Source organism: Netta rufina, assembly GCF_964035555.1.
Source record: "Netta rufina genome assembly, chromosome: 5".
Classification (NCBI taxonomy): Eukaryota; Metazoa; Chordata; class Aves; order Anseriformes; family Anatidae; genus Netta; species Netta rufina.
The window spans coordinates 17,748,642-17,768,103 of NC_140128.1; positions in this window are offsets into that span (position 1 = coordinate 17,748,642).

Sequence of the window (19,462 nt, forward strand, 5' to 3'; positions counted from 1 at the left end):
TCCGCTGAGGGACATAGATGACCCTGACTTTGTAGTGCTTCTGCCTCAAAGGGAGCAGAGTTGCCTGGGACGTTGCAGATGGTGGCCCTGGGAGTCAAGTGTCTGGTGTGTAAGTTCAAAGAGCCTTATCCAGAAGCAGCCCTGTGGGCCTGTGAGTGCTTGGCTGCTGTGTGCTGTGTGGCAGAGCCCGGGAACTGGCCTGAGGCAGCTTCAAAGGGCAATGCCTGGTCACTCCTGGGTCAGGAGCAAATGGGCGGGAAGCCCAGAAATAAACGTCCTACTGTCCACAGGCTGTAAAGTTAGCTTTCTCAGTCCCAAAGTGTGCTGTTCAAACAGTGGCTATCTCATTCGGGGAGACCGTTTGGTTCATCCCATGATCACAGATGATGGACATCCAGAGGGAAGTGCTTTGAGTTCTCTGGCAGCAATGTGAAGCCACCGAATCTGACACTGTCCTGAGCAGCAAACCTTGTTCACATCTCAGAAGAAAAAGAGGATACAAATTCCTCGTCTTGTCAAATAATGTGGCAGTTTGTCCCTCACAGAAGGGATATGGAAACAAGCTGCTAATACAAAAATCACCAGCTACATGCTACCTCAGTCTTGACAGAAACTGTGACCAAAACTGCAGGCCTTGCACAGACATTTATCATTCTGACTTAATGAAGATAAGGGTTTGATTCAGTTGCTTTCACACCGTTGTCTCATTCCGTTTGACACACCCCGGCCCAAGCAAGGTACCCACATGCCAGAAGACTTATGGGACCCTCCTGGATTGCTGGGTGGAGGCCAGGCAGAATACTTCAGAGCATCTCAGATGGCACTGGATGACTGTAGGCATCAAGATCTATGTCTTTGCATTGACCTTCACCCTCAGAACTGAAAAAAAAAAACACCCTGTCAGACAGCACACAGTGACGGGCACCATATGGGAGGTGGATCCCTCTCTGTGTGTATATAATTTTTCTCAGGCATGCTTATGATCAAGTCCAAACTTCTCTTTATCATCACCTTGTTAGAGCAACTGTTCATTTACTATAGCAAGATCTGAGGTTTCCCTGTGTAACATGAGCTTGTCTTCCTATGGGAACTTGTGTGATCTCCAGGAGTTAACATCCTGAGGCTGAATTAGTTTTAGCACCTCTTTATTGGGTGGGTAAATATTTACACCAAATTGTCCAGAGTTTAGCATAACAACTTCAATTCTTCCTGGCAAGAAAGTCAGCCTGGGTCACTTTGTCAATGACAAGGCTTCTAGATAATTAAACAACACTCACTGCCTACTAATTTATATGCATTATAATTCAGACTTAAGAACCTAAATAGACCAATAGAATAAACTCCACAGACACTAAACACTTATTTGCTGTGACACTATTTACATTCAGCACTACAAAAAGCAGTAAATCAACCGAAGACTTTGGAAGAGGAAGAAGAGCAGACAATCTTCCTTTTCCCAATATTACTATTTAATATCCTTTCAGACATATGCAATGTTTGGTACAACTGCTAGAATTGTATTTAATATAGAAATGTTAGATCAAGTCAACATTAGTTGAATGAGTCAATTAATGAATGTTTCTGAAAAGCACACCTTGAACTTTCTTTTAAAGTACTGAGAAGTGTACACGGAAACACACAAAGTTTTTTTTAACACATAAGACACATGAATAGCCCTTTAAAGCTCCCTCCCATGAGCATGCACTGAGCTCATGTGTATGGACAGCAGCACATGGACCCTGGGCTCTTAAAATTCTCTTGGCCTGGAGATTTCACAGTCTGGGCTCATTCCCTGGCAAGCGTCCGTCACACTTATCACACACACTGTGACCTGATAGCCCAGCTGTTTTCGATCATCACTAAACCTGATCCTGGGCACACTTCTGTTCCTTTTTAGAGAGCAGAAACACACCTGAAGTACTCTTTCCTCCATTCCTCCAGCCCTTACTCTGGACACTGCTCAGAGGCTTCAAACACCATTTTGAACCAACTCAGCAGCAAAAGATAAATTGCTTTACCATTACCCACACTTCTAAGTCCTGCATTTGTGGAAAGGAGAACTGGAAAATAATTTTATTATTGTCAAAAAAGCCTGGTGACAGCCAGTCTACCATCCAAATAGCCTGATATAATGTTGTTTTTTAGTAGGGGATGTGCCCATCAGTTAACCGTAGCTGTAGAACATCAGCTTGTGACCAAAAAGTGGAAGTCCAGATCTGATCCGTGCCTATTTGTGAAAAGGACTGCCGCTGCACAGCTGCATATTTACAACAACAGTCGTAAATAACCCAACCACAAATCATGTTACAACAATGCATAAAACAAGGCATAAAATAAAAGAAAAAATCCTAATAGCAATAAACCAGAAAAATTATGCTTTCCCTGGCATAGTGACAGGGTCTACAGAGAGCTTCTACGATTTGATATGAAAAGAAGCAAAAGAAGATAAAAATGTATTAAATATGGCTGCTCAGGTGGCACAAAATTAATTTCACAAAATGATTTCCAAATGTTACCATTTCTTCTCTATTTGCAGGGCAATAAGTTAAAGATCATAAAGAATACAAATAATATCCAATCAAAAGGGCATTCCACAAAATTGGGATAGAAAATGCCACCTGGAGAAACAATGGGTTTAGGCATATTTTTGTTCTTGTTTTCCTGTTTTATTTGTTTGTTTTTGATTGTTTGTTTGTTTTGTAAAACTCTTTGTGAACATTGTAACCTGTGAAGCTGAAGTAGAAGAATGAGAGGTAGAATTCATGGGGTCATTCATCTCTGCCATGGTGAAATAAATAAATCAATTTCTGTTAATATTCTTGTTTTTTAGCCCCTGCTGCTTAAGTTATGTAACCATTTCTATTTTCCATCATAAGATTTTAATCAAATTTAAATTATGCAATTTATAACCCTAACACATATGGAAAATCATTTCCATTCATTTTTCTCAATACAGTAATATTCAAATCAATGTATGAGTTCTTTTTTGCTTTGAAACTTGTACATATGTATATCACAAGTTGTTTTAATTCAGGAAAGTGATCGTGAAGAAGATAAATTACATTCTTTATTGCTTTTGTATTTTCTTCATTGTAAATTTTACTCCTTTTGGCAACAAATCAAAACCATGATAGGTGTCTTCTAGTTACAGAGAGTTTTATATATGCCTTATCAGATCATTAAATCGATTGTGTTAGTGATTTCTCAGCTTTTCTTGGCTGCTCTTTCAATCATTTTTTAGTTTTCCCAAACATAACAAGGTACAATTAGTGCTAGTATTCACCCATTATCTGCATCATTTTTCAAATGGGAAATCTGTGATACATTTTACAGTATAGATCTGTCAATTAATAAAGTCAGCTGAAAATGCAGTTTATTCTTAGTTCTAAGCATTATGTTTTTACATCCCATTGGGTACTGCATAAGTATATGGCTTAAGGCTGAGGTAGATTTTCTTTTGGGGCACATAAGAACTCAAGGTACATGCCCAGCTGAATTTTTCATGGCAGCAGATGTGTCAACAGACGTTTGTATTTAATCCCTCTCAGGGCACTGAGAGATATCTCGATGCCTTTCAGGGCAGACGTGTTGGTGATGTTTCGAAATGCCAGAAGAGATTTTACTATCATAAATACGAGACCATAACTCCCACACTGAAAATTAAACGTATTTACAAACATGTTCTATCAGATCAGATGTGTTAAGAGGTGGTCTCTTAGCCCCACAGATGTCAGCATATGTGGTGCTCTATCACACAGACCAAGGCTCCAGCAAGTCGTGTTGCCTCCTAGCAAGTGCTGCTGCTGCTCACTGCTTCCCATATTAGGTAGGGAGCCATGATAAACTGCCCTGCTCCTCAACTGTTCTTGTAAAGACAATGTCCCGATGTTTTTTAAGATCTGTATTGCTACTGGGTATGTGTACTTCTGTTTATATACATTTTAGATTCAGAGATCTCCCCTGTGCTGGAACACATCCAGTCTCCCAAGTGAGGTCACGTGAGGGATAGATTTCTTTGATAGCTTCTTGGGAAAAGGATGGCCTTTTTTGTATTTTCTGTACTCAGAGCCCTGAGCTATAATTCCTGATTACAGGAATCTTTGGTGCGGGATAAAAGATGTTATAAGGATGCAAATAAAAATAAATAATTTGGATCCTTTGCCATATTGTGGTGTGATGTCATGAACTCACCTCATACTTCCCCATACTGGCACCCACAGCAGTCGGAAGTTTCTCTTCTACTCAAAAGAAACAAAGCAGCAGCACAGACACTTATATCACCCCCTTGTAAAGAAATGTGTTTGTTTTTGTGCTTATTTTTTGCTTCTCCCACTACATTTGAGGACGTAGAGTAGCACACACACCTCCCCTCTTTTAAGAAAAAACTCTTGGAGATGTGATCACTGCTATTATTTACTTTCTTATGTATAATTTTTATTACCACATACCTAAGAAGATATTACCTTGAGTCACCAACCCATTGTGCCACACAGTCCAGAAAGCTGGCCCCTGTCTCTGGACACCTATAATCTAAGTATAAAAGACAAGAGCATACTCAAATATAGACCATTCAGAATGAAAATGGAGGAAATAGTATCACTCATCGTGCCCTGATCCCAGCTCTCAGACACCCTGGCATTTTTTAGGCTTTGTAAGTGATATGAAAAATAAGAACAACAAACTGATGTTGAAGACATCTATGGTATCAAGAACAGAGCTGGTGCAGAAAATAACTGTGTCTTTTTGAGCTGGAAGACGTGAAAGTGCTGAAGCTGTTTTCATCTATATCAGGCTGGAGACAAAGCAGGAGCTTGTGACTCCCCTCTGACATTGCTCCTGTATGTATCTTACAAGGAGTAGCTGTGGCTACACAACTCCTGCTAAGATCAAACATTCTGCTGTCCAAACCCCAGTGCAGTACCCAGCTTCAGAAAAAAATATTACTGGCAAAAGAGCTTCATTTCTTTTTCTGAATAAGGTCACATGGTAGTTACCTTTTGAAATTTTGGAGTGCAGTGATGAGTGAAAGAAGTGAAAGAAAAGAAAGACAGGACTTCTAGTGCTGCCAGGTACAGCAGTACAAGTGGCTTAAATATGGATTTCCTTATTACTTCTTCTTCACTCATTGCATTTGGAAATGAGGCCAATAATTTTAGAATTTGAGGAACATCTTCTGAGTGCACTTCAAAATGCTGCAGAAAATAAGCATAGATAAATTGCATACCCACACATATCAAAACTATATATCTTACATTAAAATATTCTGATCTCTACAGTACAAAAACAAGTGTTTTGATTGTATTATTTTAATTCAAACAGTGGTGGTTTTCAGCCCTCCTTTTTAATGATAATTTTATAATAGCCTAGGGCAGATCACATTACTGCTAGATTTTTTATGATGCTAATCCACATTTTACTTTGCTCATTTTTTTCCTGGTCATACCAGCCTGGGGTTTAATTTATCTAGTGATTGAAAATGTTGCTTAATAAACATCAGCCCAGAATAACTTATACAATTGTTTTCTAAGACCTTCATATTTGTCACGGAAAGACAGAGCAGTAGAGTGACTATGTCCCAGAGAGCTTCAAAGCTAAAACAGAAGTAATAATACAAATACACATGCCAAAAAAAATATTTATTTATTTATTTATTTTCCATTCCTCTATCCCCCCCTCATTTCTTTCTATTCCAGCTATGTTCCTCTGTAACATTCTCCCAACATTTATGCAAATCAAGTAATTACAGTTTCTAACTTTGATGAGACTGCTCCCAGGCCACAGGTTACTACATGCTTATCTCATAGTAGTTTCACCTAAATGCCTGTGAACACATCAGTCCAGAAAGCTATCCTAAAGATGTGTGCTGTTCAATGACAGTATTACAGAATCAGACCAAGAGCAGAAAATGAGACTATTTTGCTAGATGAGAGAAGACATCACATAGAAATGCTTGACCAGTGTACACTTATGGGCTTTTTGGTGAAGGAAATGGAAGACTACTGAAGCCCACCTTCAAGCCCAAGGAACACCAGAGAGCATTGCTAAGAACACAGCTTTAGTGACAGGAAAAAGCAGGCTGGAATACCCATGAAGCAAGTGTCTTTCTTAAACCTCAAGAATAGGAATGCATAGAAGTTATTTAATTAAAATAACTTTCCACAGACACATGCCTCAAATTTAACATAAAGAGCATCTGGTGGTGAAAAAAAAAAAAAAAAAAAAAAAACACTGAGATAGTCATCAGGTATTTTGCATTCTGCTTATTGTAAATGCAATATATGAAGAGGAAGTCAGTGATCTTGCAAAAATTTCTCTACTTTCTGACTCTTCCACTTTCTCTTATGACAATGAAGACATGAATCTGATAACATGCAGACTAACTGAGCTGCAACAAATGCTCTGACAATGAACCTTTCTCAAATGTCAAGTGCTATTAAAAAAAAAAAAAAAAAAAAAAAAAAAGAACTTCATTTTAACAATTTATTGGCAAAGGAAATGGGTGAAGAACCAAAAGACCTGACATGATATTTACCAGCCTATGAGGTGATCTGAAATTACAGGAGTACAACTGGAAAATTTCCTTTTTCTTGGATTCTATTGTTTTTTCCAGTATGACATGTAAACCACAATCCAAATTTTCCAAAACAAACAGGGCAATAACCCTCTTTTTGAATTTCCTACCACAGAAAAAAGCAAATTTCAGCTGTTCTCAGCTTTACCAGGCTGAACTGAAATAGAACAGTCCCATCTGTAATTACAAATTCATAAATCACTCATCCAAGTTGTATATTTTTTGTAATTCAAGGTAGGCAGGATGTGTTTTACTAACTTACAAATCCAACCCATGACCTCCTGTGTTTTGTGAACAGTGCCAAAGACGGAGCTGGAAAGTGTGTGTCTTGATGTTTTAAGACATACTGAGAATTTGTGAAATACAGTTTGGAAAGCATTGCAGAGTGGCAGCCATGCACAGGAAATTTGATATGTAACAGATTTAGAACAGTTATAAGGAACAACTTCCTTTATGATGACGTCTAGGAAGTCATTTATCATCTCACAGAGGAGTCTGGCACCTTAAAGTGTTTATCTAAGGAAAGGAAATGAACTCCTGTCATCTAATAGAAACAGTATTTGATCCATTTCACAAAGAAGTACACTGGTCAAAGGAATTTTAAATAATCCCTGACTCCAGCATTTGGCTATACCTGCTTCTCGTCTCCAGGAAGCTCTCAATCCATTACTTTCCTGGTGTTTTCCTTTCTTTTCAATCCTTTCCTTATTTAGACAATCTCGGGGTTTGAAGATTATCCAAGATTTATTCCTTTTCAGATTAAATTTACAAATACATCCAGCTACATTGAATGAAATGGCTGGTGTACTTTAAACATATCAAAAATTTAGTTTCCAGGAAGCAAGCTAAGTTGGATTCAGTAAATCTTCTTGAAGCCTATCCTGCAGACTGTATCACAAGGCAACCACGGGGGGTACCATACTTACCGCCCAATGGACAGTCCATTGAAGTCTTCCCACAGTCTTCAATGGGTTTTGCTTAAGGCTTTGTCATCGCTATGATAGCCTGAATAGAAGTCAAGAAGTGACTTGATTATCACTTGATTGAGTGATATGATTGTCATAGCAATGACTAGAAAGTCACTTCTTGAATTCTATGCTTGCAAAAACACAGTGCTAACTCCAAAGGTCATTTACAAGTCTTGGAAACAGCAAGGAACAGAGTAGTGTGAAGACTGTAATATTCCACTTACAGCCTTAGCAGCTTCTTTGCCAATGCATTTATTTACAAATGATTCGGAGCATAAAGGGATGCAATTGACTGTGAACTCCTAAAACAATTTGGCACCAGTACTTTTTCTTTTCAGGCTGCTTGAGAATCTGTACTATAGATCAAAAAGTTCATCATCCTACAGTGAATTAATTACTGTCAACAGCCTCTGCTTCCACAGGTGCAAGCAGTGTCTGTAGCTACTCTCATGATGCTTGCCTGAGAAGCAGGTTGTGCATCCAGCCAGAGAGCTGTATAGAACATCTTTCTCAGTATTAATCATGTTTTTTCAAAACAAAGCAAGCAAATAAACTACAGATCAGTCTCAAAATGGTCTTGTGGTCAGGATTAGCATTTGGGTGGGATTAACACTGAAAGCTTTACCAGAAGAAGTGTGCTTTGAAGAGGATTTTTTTCCAAGTGAGCAGAGAACGAAGAAAGAAATCTGGAAGAAAGGCATGTTGACAAAAGAGAGAACAAAATGAGAATGGGTTTGATGGGAAGTATAAAATGGAGCGAAAATAGCAAGAAAACTCATGAGGAGAAATGAGAGCCAGAATACATGAAATAGTAGATTTATTAGTCCTTTGAGGCAGAGAAGGAGATTTAAAACTGATTTTTTAGGGCTGAGAAATCCAAGGAAGAATCTGAATAGAAACTGAGAACAGCATCAAATAATGATGACTCTTATCATAGCAGTAGGGATGGATGAGAAAGTAAATAGTAAGGAGATCTGGGAAAAGACAGCTCCACATGGCAGATTTCACCAAGAAGCTATAGTGGAGAGGAGGGTGTTTCTAGTGTTATCTGCTAAGTCTTGATAGTGACAACTTTCATACATAAAAGGAGCAGCCTGATGAAGCTGCAGGCCTGAGTATTCAATACAAGGGTAGAACCAAATGTCATGTGAAATTTGGCATCTCTTAGGGTATTTCCATTTTTTACAGCTTCATCTGTACAAAACAAATGACTGTAGGAAGGATAACAGCACAAGTGAAAGAAGAAGTTAGAGGGAAACCACCTCTTATACCTGGAAATGAGCATAGCCTTCACATTCAGGCATGGCTCAAGGAGACCAGTACTGAAAGTTGTAGCAACTTCTTTAAAAAATGAAATATATAAAAAAATGGAAACTGAAAAATTGGTCCTGGGGATCCAGGCAAGAATGCAGAAGGGATAAGAGTTGTAAGACTGTGGAGGAAAAAAAAAATACAATTGAGCAGTGATTTCCTTAGAGATTCTTTTTGTCTAGTGCAGTAGACACAAAATATTCCTGTGAAGTGACTGAAAATAACTGAAAATGTTACTTGAACTTGTAGTTTTGGGACAATATTTATTGTCTTTTCAGGTAGTGCAGGTGAGCTCTACACCTTCCAAGTTTTCCTTTCCCTGGGGACCCACTACATACATACAAGTGTTTTCCTTAAAAAGTAAAATTAAATAAATAAAGCAGAACAAAGATTCTCAGTTATCTTTTTCTTTCCATTTACTGAAGTCTCCTTTTCAACAATGCGTGTGTACTTATTGTGACCATCACTGGATGACCCTTTTGAGCCTGCCACCTCTAGGAATCTGCAGAGTTCAACGCTTGTGATACTTTTCAAATCCCAGCTAGTCCTGACTCGCTGGTTCAGCAGCCCCTTTCTCCTTTTCATGACACTCTTGGCTGCCCCACCAGCTTTACACCTCTTGGACTCTTTGCCTTCCCTCATGGCGCAGACAGGTGCTGGGATGCTTTTCAATGGCTTGCTCTTGGTGCTAAATAGCTTCTTGGTGTGATCCTGTATAAGGGGCTTACAAGGGTTATTCTGGCAAATTCCATTCCCTATTCACTGACCTTTTCCTCTCCCCTGAGACATGGACATTACAGCTGTCTACCTTCTACTGCCCAGTAACTTTCAAATATCCCCCACTCCATCCATAAGACATTTGAATCATTTGACCACCTTTGCTCTTCCCTGGCCTCTGAAAGCAATTCACCAGACTGTGATGCTTTTTTGACTCTTGACATTTTTATGTTTCTTCCTTATTCTGGAGAAAGTGCTATCTAACTTCAGAAAAATGACAAATCAGTTCAAATTCCTCTCTGATGTAACTTGTTCTTTTCTCTAAATTTCAGGGCATTTACACTGAAAGCTCATTTGGCTGCATTTCTCCTACCTGACTCAACTGTCCTTCTCTGGCCCTTAATGTCTTTGTTTAGTACAAGCAGTCAGAGACAGGAGTTAAACAAGCATCCACTTTGCTGACCAGGAAAGGGTGCTGAGACCAACAAGCCTTTTACATTTATTTCTTTTCAATGTTCTTGCTGTGCCACTAAGTTCTTAAATCTCCTCTCTCAATTTAAAAAAGTTTGTCTTCTCCATAAGTCATTAAAGTCTTTTTTTTTTTTTTTTTTTTTTTTTTTTTTTTTTTTTTTTTTTTCTTTGCTGACCTTCTGTGTTTACTACCTCAGTGAAATCTCTGCATGTGAATTCCTACCCTGGACTTCATTTCCCACCTTCGTTCTGCTCGTGTCATTCTCAGTTAAGTTTCCTGTCCTGTTCAGTTTTATTACCATCATTTACACATTTTCAGTACTTCTATAACTAAATCTCCATCTTTCAATGGATTCATTTGACGTCTTGAAATAGATAATCTGATTTTTCCCCTTTCTCTCCTCACTTTTGTCCTTTTCCTCCAACAGACTCTGGCTAATGTTTTAGAAGGTGTTTACTGGTTTGCAGTGAGAAAGGATTTCTGAGGAAGACTATCTCCTATTTAGCAATGTGAAACAGATGCTATGGCCAGGCTGCATATTGTTGTAATCTAAGCCTAAATAAACCCTGAATAATCTTACCGAAATAAAAACAAATTTTTAAATGATCTATCTCACATTATATGTTTCAAACACTGAGTTTTATATAATATCAGAAGAAAAGAAGCCAACCTATTGAGTAGTATTGCTGAAGCTCTTATTACAACACTTACAACACTTTAAACATCTAGAAAAAAACATTAAGATTGTTAAACTCTCTATGGGAGGCCCAGAAAAAAAATAGCATTGTAGAATGGAGCTGTTATGTTTACCAGCAGCGATGAGGGCAGTCTCAGTCCACAGCAGCCACCTTGGAAATGACTGCTCAGCTGCAGGTGGTTGCCTCATTTTTCTCTTCTTCACTGACCTCAGTCTGGTTGAAGTGAAGAGTTCACCAAATCAATGCAGGACTGCAGTCAGTCCTGTAGTGAGAGTCTCCAAAGAAAAACCTTCGTTTAAGCTGGACAGTTTATCACTAGTCATACAGGGAGACAATAGGGAATGGTTGAATTCTTCCTCCCCTTTTCAGTAGTCAACAGCTGGGGAGTGAAAAAGCATGGAAAGTGCGGAGCGAGAGCACAGCAAGCCAGTTTTTTCTTTATTATTAAAGACCTTGTAGTTATATGCAGCTTTTGTAGCCTGTTGGGATGTCCTGCCTGACTGCAAGGCTAGAGCAATATGTAATAATGCACACATGCTTTATTTCATGAAAAATAGAAGTTCACATCATGTGACTTCATATGTGTCTGTATTCAAACGTAATATTTTCCTGCTTTTTAATCCATTTTTAGTATTACCAGAAGACTGATATAGTACCATAGTGTTTTATATGCTTCTTGACTTTTCCTTCTGATAAAAAATTTGATAGCAATTTATCATAGAAACATAGAAAGATATGGGTTGGAAGGGACTTTAAAGATCACCTAATTCTAAACAATTTACTACAAATACCAGTCAGTCTGAAGCCTAAATGTAATTTTTTTGTGTGTGTAAAATATTTTGTCCAAATTCATTTTTGGTACAAATCTTTTTTTTTTTTTTTTTTTTTTTTTTTTTTTTTTTTGTATTATTTCTATTCTGCAAGTCTGTGACTACAGTAAATGTGGGCCTCTTGTCTTCTTCAAGGATAATATTTTATGCAGCTGAGTCATATGAATGGAGCCAGTAACTAAAATCATTTGGTATCACTTCAGTGTGTCAGACTTCCAATACACTCATCCAAAAATTTCAAATCCTTTAAAATCTTCCACCATTCATCAACATTTCAATGCTTCCAATTTTAGCATCTGCCAGCTTTCCTTGTTGGCGCTCTCCCATCATGATCATTTCTAATATACTAATCATTTGGTCCACAAGAGTAAGGGGTTAGAGAATGTCTAAAAATATCACAAAGGATGTCATTAATTTCAGTCACTTCCCTGGAAATGCAGACACTGCACATTCTGTTCAGACGTTTGTCCACCTCAGACCACTCAGCCTTTCCACAGTGGCTTCTCCCTGCCACTGAGAGCTCTCACCCAGAGAACAGGGAGCCTGATGCGTCTGTCCTAGAGCCCTTCATGCACTTTCTGCTCTGTAATATCAAAAGCTAAATATTAGTGAGATAATTCTGTCATTGCCTGGTAGTGACTGAGAAAATTATTTCCTTAATGTTTTGGTTCCTCATCTACTTTCTGCCTACTCTGTATCTATAAATAGGTTTAGTGTCATTTGAGCAGGGAACTACAGCTTCATGCTCAAGGTTTATTTCTGTTCCTCTAATCAACTGGTAATGGACTATGTTGTAACATTCCTCCGTGTCACAAAAAAAAAAAAAAAAAAAAAAAAAAGTAGTCAGTATTTACTATTACTCCTGAACTGTGCTAACTGCTTTAGAAAAGAAGTAATAACCCCTTACCAAAGAACATACAATCTACCATCACCAAGTTGAAGGATATATAACAACATAGAGTAGGTGAGCATAGCAAATAGAATGGTGAAACATGGAAGGATGACAAAGGTCACAGTGCAATGATTTAGTTTCTGAGCAAGGCTGTGATCCAATGTCACTGAAGTTCTCTGGATGAGCAATTAGTCACATCCATTTCTTATTGGTTTATTCAAAAAAGATGTACTTCTGAATATTTTTCTGTACTACTAACATTGCTTCTTGTATGCTCACCAAGGCAGAAAATAACTATTTGAATAGTTCTGAAAGTGGTAAAGGATATAGCTCAGTCCAAAATAAATTTTCCAAATGGGAAGGATGAGGCATGAGAAAGAGCAGATTTGCTTTCAAATGAAACAGAGGAGAACTATTATCAAGGACACATACTGATGTCGTTTGCTGTGTGCCCTATGTAAGATCACTAGAATGAGATTTAATAGCAGGTAGGATTTCTTCATATTGTTTTCTTCTTATTTACATAAATCTACTTGAAAAAAAAAAAAAAAAAAAAGGAAAATTGTATAAATCGTTCCATTTTGACAAATTGTGTCCACCTGCAGTCAGATTGTTTGAAGTCAGAATTGTTCCTATGTAACACTGCGCTATCTCTGTAGATGACTGACACCAGGCAAGACTGCATAGCCTTGGCAGAAGGGCAAGGGCAGCACTGCTGCATTATCTGTAGGAACATGACTTCTCTATTTCCTCATGCTGAGAAAAGGTTGGGAATAACTATCCAGCCCCTACTCAGCAAGGCCTCAGTCCTCTCACAACCTCTCTAATCTGCAGCATATTTAAAGATCAGACCACCTTCAAAGAATCACTTGACTTTATCTCTCTTAGTGTCTGTTCACACTGTCCTGGCCAAACTATTTTACTGCATTTTATCTGCAAACTCACTGTGACTCATGCTGAATGTGGACACCCCCTCCTACCGCCGATCATCTGTCATCTTCCTAGTTCAGCTCTGTTTCTGTTGCTATTACTGTAATTGCAATGGCATTTGCTCTAGTTAAAGATGAAATACAGCTTCCATTCTAGCTCTCAGCTTCCCACAATATCCTTTAGTTCTCATAATTTCTTATGCATGTTTTACTGAGGATTTTTGATCTGGCGTTATTCCCCTCCCCATGTTACTGAAGATTAATATGTTGGTTTCATCTGAAAACATTCAAAATCAGGTCCTACAGAGAGACCAATTTCCCAATCATTTTCAGTTTCTAAGTGTTCACTATTGTGAGTTTTTCTCTAGTGTTTGATTATTTTTACTAGCCACATTTTGTCCTGTAGCACAGTTTACAGACCCATTTGCTAGAGATTTGTTGGGTACAAGCTGCTTATCTTCATATCAAAGAACTTAGAAGTTAGTTAGCCACAGAGCTGATGCTCCTCTCAAGGCTGTTTGTAAACTCCTTGGAGGGAAAGCCACCTGGATGGGAAGGTGGTAGCAGAGTGCAAGATATTGCAAAACTTATTAACAGCAACAAAATAAGCCAAAAGGAAGAGAAGAGAAGAGAAGAAAACATTACTTTTCTGATTCAGGTACGAATTCACATGCTGTAGTAAAGTGTGCGTGTCTTGCCAAGAGGTGCCAAGCCCCATCTACTGGCAATTAAAATGAACTTGTAACTCAGTATGCTGAGGTTTGGGTCCATCAATATAAAACAAACAAGTAAATTAATTCTCTTTGTAAAAAATCAGTTATTTTAATCTAATTTAAATATTTGCTGTATTTTCAAACTATTATATTGATTTGTGCTGTCCTTTGCTGAGATATGTGAGCACAGGAAAAAAAGACTTTTACACTTACTGTATGAGATGTTCCATTTATGCATAAATAACATTTTCCATGCAGCTAAAACTAAGCAAAGATTCTCCTGCTCTGTTTCTTATTGTACTCACATCACAAGGTTAGACTTTCCAGAAGGCTTTGACTTGCCTAGTTTGTACTTAATTCAGTCATTCAATACACTCTTCTGTCCTATGAAAGGAGGACAAAAAAGTACTTATACCCGCAAATACTTACCTAAGCTATTAAATATGGAGAGAACATATCCCTTCAACAGCCATAATGTGAGGGAGGAGGGCATGACAATAGCAGCTGAGGAAATGTTGCCTGCATAAATAGACACGGTCTCATCCTTTGACCAAGCAGGCAAAGGGAATATGTTTTCCATCAGCATTTGTTGTCTTAAAGCCACAAATTCTGTATGTCTTTTCATGTGCACTCTTCCTGTTCTCAAACATAAAATCTCATTTAGGGATTGGAAATAAGTTCACTAGTCATTTTTAAGTGTAAGGGCTAATTTTAGTTTTCAGTTTTTGTGTCAGGTAAGACATAAAATAAATAAAACTAGTAGTACATTAGTCTAAAGTTGTAACAATAAAATAGACACCACTTAAGTTGTATGTATTATGGTAAAATAAAATAATTCAACTGAATAAAAGAGAACAACAGCAAAGTTTGCGTGTCATGTGTATTTCAAATGACCTTCAAAATACAAAAAATATGCAAGGTCTGAAAAAGTGTATTTCTCCCAAATAATGCACAGTAAATACCATAGATTTTCAATCTCATTCAGCCAAAAAAAATAAAATAAATAAAATTAAAAAATGGAGGGAGAGAGCAGGAACAGCCCTGCTAGGACTCTGGTGTTACAAAATTCAACAATCAGAAAAGGCAGTGATTAGTGTTAATAGAACATAACATCCCATCCGCTTTGTGTTTATTTACTTTCGAGGGAACATTCTTCCTTAAATTGCATCCTGTTTCAAAAAAAGAAAAAAAAAGCTGCAATGATGAAGTCTTACATTCACAAAGATTAAGAAAGTAGGTCGTCAGAGTCCAATTAATCTGCATCATGTGTCAGCTGAGTGAGTATGCAAGCTCCAGTGAGAACTGTGACTTCCTCCCTGCTCCTCTCCTAAGTGATGCCTTGGTCACTTTCTGTTCCTGTACTTTGCAAATCTCATCCTGCACAAAGCTGGACGTCTAAATCCCTTCCCCATTTCCCTATGGTTTACACTACTGACCATCCTCTTCACCCTCCAATTTTCTTCTCCCTTAGCTTTTATGATTCTGCCCTCTCCTGGCTAGTCTCCTTCCTCGTTAAATGTGCTCTCCTTCCTGATGCAAGTGTCAAAGTAAATCTAACAAAAATCAGCTTTTGACCCATTTTTTCCTGCTCTATAGTCATGTATCTATATATGTGTAGTTAGTAGAAATACTTCCAAGTTATCACATTTGTGTGAAAATGCTGTATCCCCTTTTTTCAAGATCACTTTGGGAATCCCATTCCAAAGCATCCACAACATCTTTTTTTTTTTTTTTTCACACGAATAATAGCAATGTCTTTTTTGACACTGAGGACAACTGTCTCGGTATCATTTTTGATTTAGACATTTTCATTGAATCTAAAAGCCCCATACTGATGGCTTGGATGCAGCTCAGAAACTAGAAGCCTTTAATGGAGAGAGTTACAGTTCACCTTAAGTTCCCAGTCTAACCAGCCAAAAAGTTACTTCCAAGGGGCAAGCCAGGTCCTTGGTAGCTGAACTTCCCAGGGCAGGTTCCTAATTCAGCCGCCTGCCTGAACTGAGATGAATCATGCAAGTGTATTTTGAAATTCAGTCATTTGAAAAGTTGATATTTTTCTGTAATTTTCAGATTTGAAGTGGACCTCACCTTTTTGTTTGTTTGTTTTTAGTAATAAAATGTTAATAGTCAAAATGAAGGTAAAAATAACTGTCAAACTGTTTCAGCACTGTAAAAAAAGGTTACCCAAAAAGCAAACTTTATTAGTTTTATAACATTCTTAGTGGGAAGACTAGTAAAAGTACCAATTGAAAATACTGTGAAAACATAATAAGAAATATATATATATATTTTTTTCTATTTCCCTTAGTTTTAGACACTTATTTTAGCAAAAGCTCAGTAACGATTAAATATATTTTTGCAAGCTCTGCTCTTGGCAGATACTATTCTGTCACCCTTTATCTATTGGCAAAGTCATATATGCCTGGATACAGACTTGCTCGTGTGACTCCTTTAATGCCCTTACTCTTCCTCCTCATTCAATCTAGCTCAAAACCTCCATCTTTGAAGTGACATCAGAGCTTCTTACTGAGCATATCAACTTTTCTCAGACTAGCTGACATCTGGGTTTTAAAGATGTTCTTTAATGTCATGAATAGCGCTGTCCCATTCTTTTTTTCTTCTTTTTCCTTTTATACACAGTTGTTCCTTACTCTTGGGTGGAGATTTCCACAGATATCTTCTCCTCTAGTAACATCCTAGGCCATAAAACAGTTTAAAAGGAACTTGTACTATGATTAGGCTTTCCATGGCACTGCCATCGTTTTTTGACAAATACATTACACGGTGTAGTCATTGTCATTACCTCTTTTGTTTAATTTTTTACAACAGAAAGCTGTTGGGGAAAAAGAATCTTTTTCTCATTCAGGTACCACACATAGCAGAATACTACTATCTCTACCCTAATGGGGTTTCAGACGAGATTAAAATAATTTGATGAAAACAAAAATTCACTGAAATGAAATATTGGTAGTCTTATTTATCTCCAGACTAAACGATAAATACCTATGGGAAGCACATCTGAAACAATGAAGGAATGAAGTAAATAAGTGAAAATTTTATTCTACAGGAATCAAATTCTGGACATCACTACATTTAACTAATGGAGTAAAACTTGTTATTAAAGACCACGGGATAGGGAAACTTTTTCCAGCATGTCACACAGCAAACACAAATACTTAAAATAAAATGTCTGTTTCAAGCATTTTTTCCTGCCCCAGATCTCTGATTCACACCAGGTTTATATTTTACACATATAAGGTTAAAACCTCTTTTGAAGAAAAAATGGCGCTGAACAGCTAAACAAACAGAAATTGGAAACATTCAGATGATATCTTGAAAATAGACTTCAGGTAAAAGCACTTGAAAAAGTTGGTGTTAGATGCAAATATAGAAGAACAATTCATTGTATTTTAGCTTGAGGTCTTATAAAGCTGCTAACACTTGATGTAAAAAAAAAAAAAAAAGAAAAAAAAAGACTCAGTATGGTATATCTTTATATATCAATTTTACACTTCAGTCCTTTACTTTTCTTCTTCCACTACTGAGTATAACCTCATCCACCTTCATTAATGTCATGGAAATATCTGATGTATAAAGAATTTAGCTATTGCAGCTGCTGACTGCCTTAAGGATTCTGGGAAATATGTAAACATTTATTCAACTGTAGATATGAAGGTAATCTCAATCAGGAAAATGGGAATAGCCAACTGAAACTCTTCATCTTAATACTGAGATCCTTAAATAGTCAGAATGTGAAATGAATTAAATAAAATTTTCATAGCATATTTTGGCAGTTTCATAACATTGAAACAGTATTCCAGTCATTTTTTCTCAGAGTGAGCACTGAGAAATGCTGGTATTCCCAATCACATAATTGGTCTTTGCTAAGAGCAAAATTCTCCTTTATTATTTTCTGGACAAGTCTAAGGCACCGATCATTTCAGAAGAGACCTTGTAAGTCAAAAATGGGGAGCAACAGTGCTTTAGTACCCAAACAATTTTAAGCTTTATTTTGTCTTGTCAACTTGTCATGAGCAGATATTTTTCCTCAGAACAATCTGGATGAGATAGAGGCAGAAATATTTGGAGAATCTGGGCCTAAAGTCATCTGATAAGGAAGCAGACCTTCTGCCTCCACAAGACCAGGGGCCACTTCTCATTACTTATGGACTAGAAGATGACACATGGCTGGGGAAAACTCACTACTCTCATGCCACTCAAGGCACAGCCAAAATAGTACAGAATCTTTGTCTTCACTACTCCCATCTGCACAAATGGACATCTAGCTTGTATATATGCCTCAACAATATTTTGATGAGACTTGACAGCTCATGAAAGTAAATACAAAGTGATGAGAGAAAAATGCAAGAATACTTAAAATACTTTGTTTTTCATATTCTATTATCTGTTTACACTGTTGTAAGTCTTTCCATTAAAAAACAAGGATTTTTATATCTGTACTTAATACAGTCATATGTAACAGGTTTGAATACAGAGAATGTTTTATGTGTATTTTGCCACACATTTTGCTGTACTAGTTGATGATGTTTATTTTAAAACCACAGAGTGTTCTGTTGGGTATATTTTAGTGTGGATAACTTTTACTCTGTAGTTGCCTCAATGGTTTTCACTTTTACTCTGACATCCTTCCCTTCTCATGCCATCTAGAATATTGCTAAAAAGTTCTCTCGAGATTTATAGTTTGACCATGGTCCTCCTCTCTTTGAACACTTCTATCTGTCTGCTGTATCAAACAAAAAATGCTCTTTGTCCTCACTGTCAAACCCTGTCAGAACACCACTCTGCTGATCCCTTCTCAGTTTTGTAGTATAAGTAGACAAAGGCAACCTCATGGACGTTTTGTGACTTAAAACCTCCTTTTCTTCTGTACTGGAGGGAAGTAGAATATGTCTACGCATGCTCTCTATCTTTTTCTCACTTTCTGACCAAACTTTCCCTGGGAAATCTCATTAGAATTCTTTTATTCTGATATGAAATATTTGACTCAAGTTAAGAAAACATACTTTGATGGAAATGCATTTGGCTGAAACTGTTCCAAAGCATCAACTCTAATCATTGCTGACTTTTAATCAACCCATGATACCAGATTCCCACTGAAAACTTCATACATTTTCAATTCTTACTCATTCTAGGCCAAGTCTAAACCTAACCATGAAACTGTAAAATGTTTCAGACAATGAGAAACGTGATTGTTTTCCTGCACATTCAATTGCAAGAATCAGAACATGGTTTTGTAGGGCACAGTATTCTGAGAATATTCTAAACCCCAAACACAAATATTTTGTAGTTGGTCAAACCATGACCAGCTGTTGCCTGGAGAGTAGCTGACTGTAATGATCG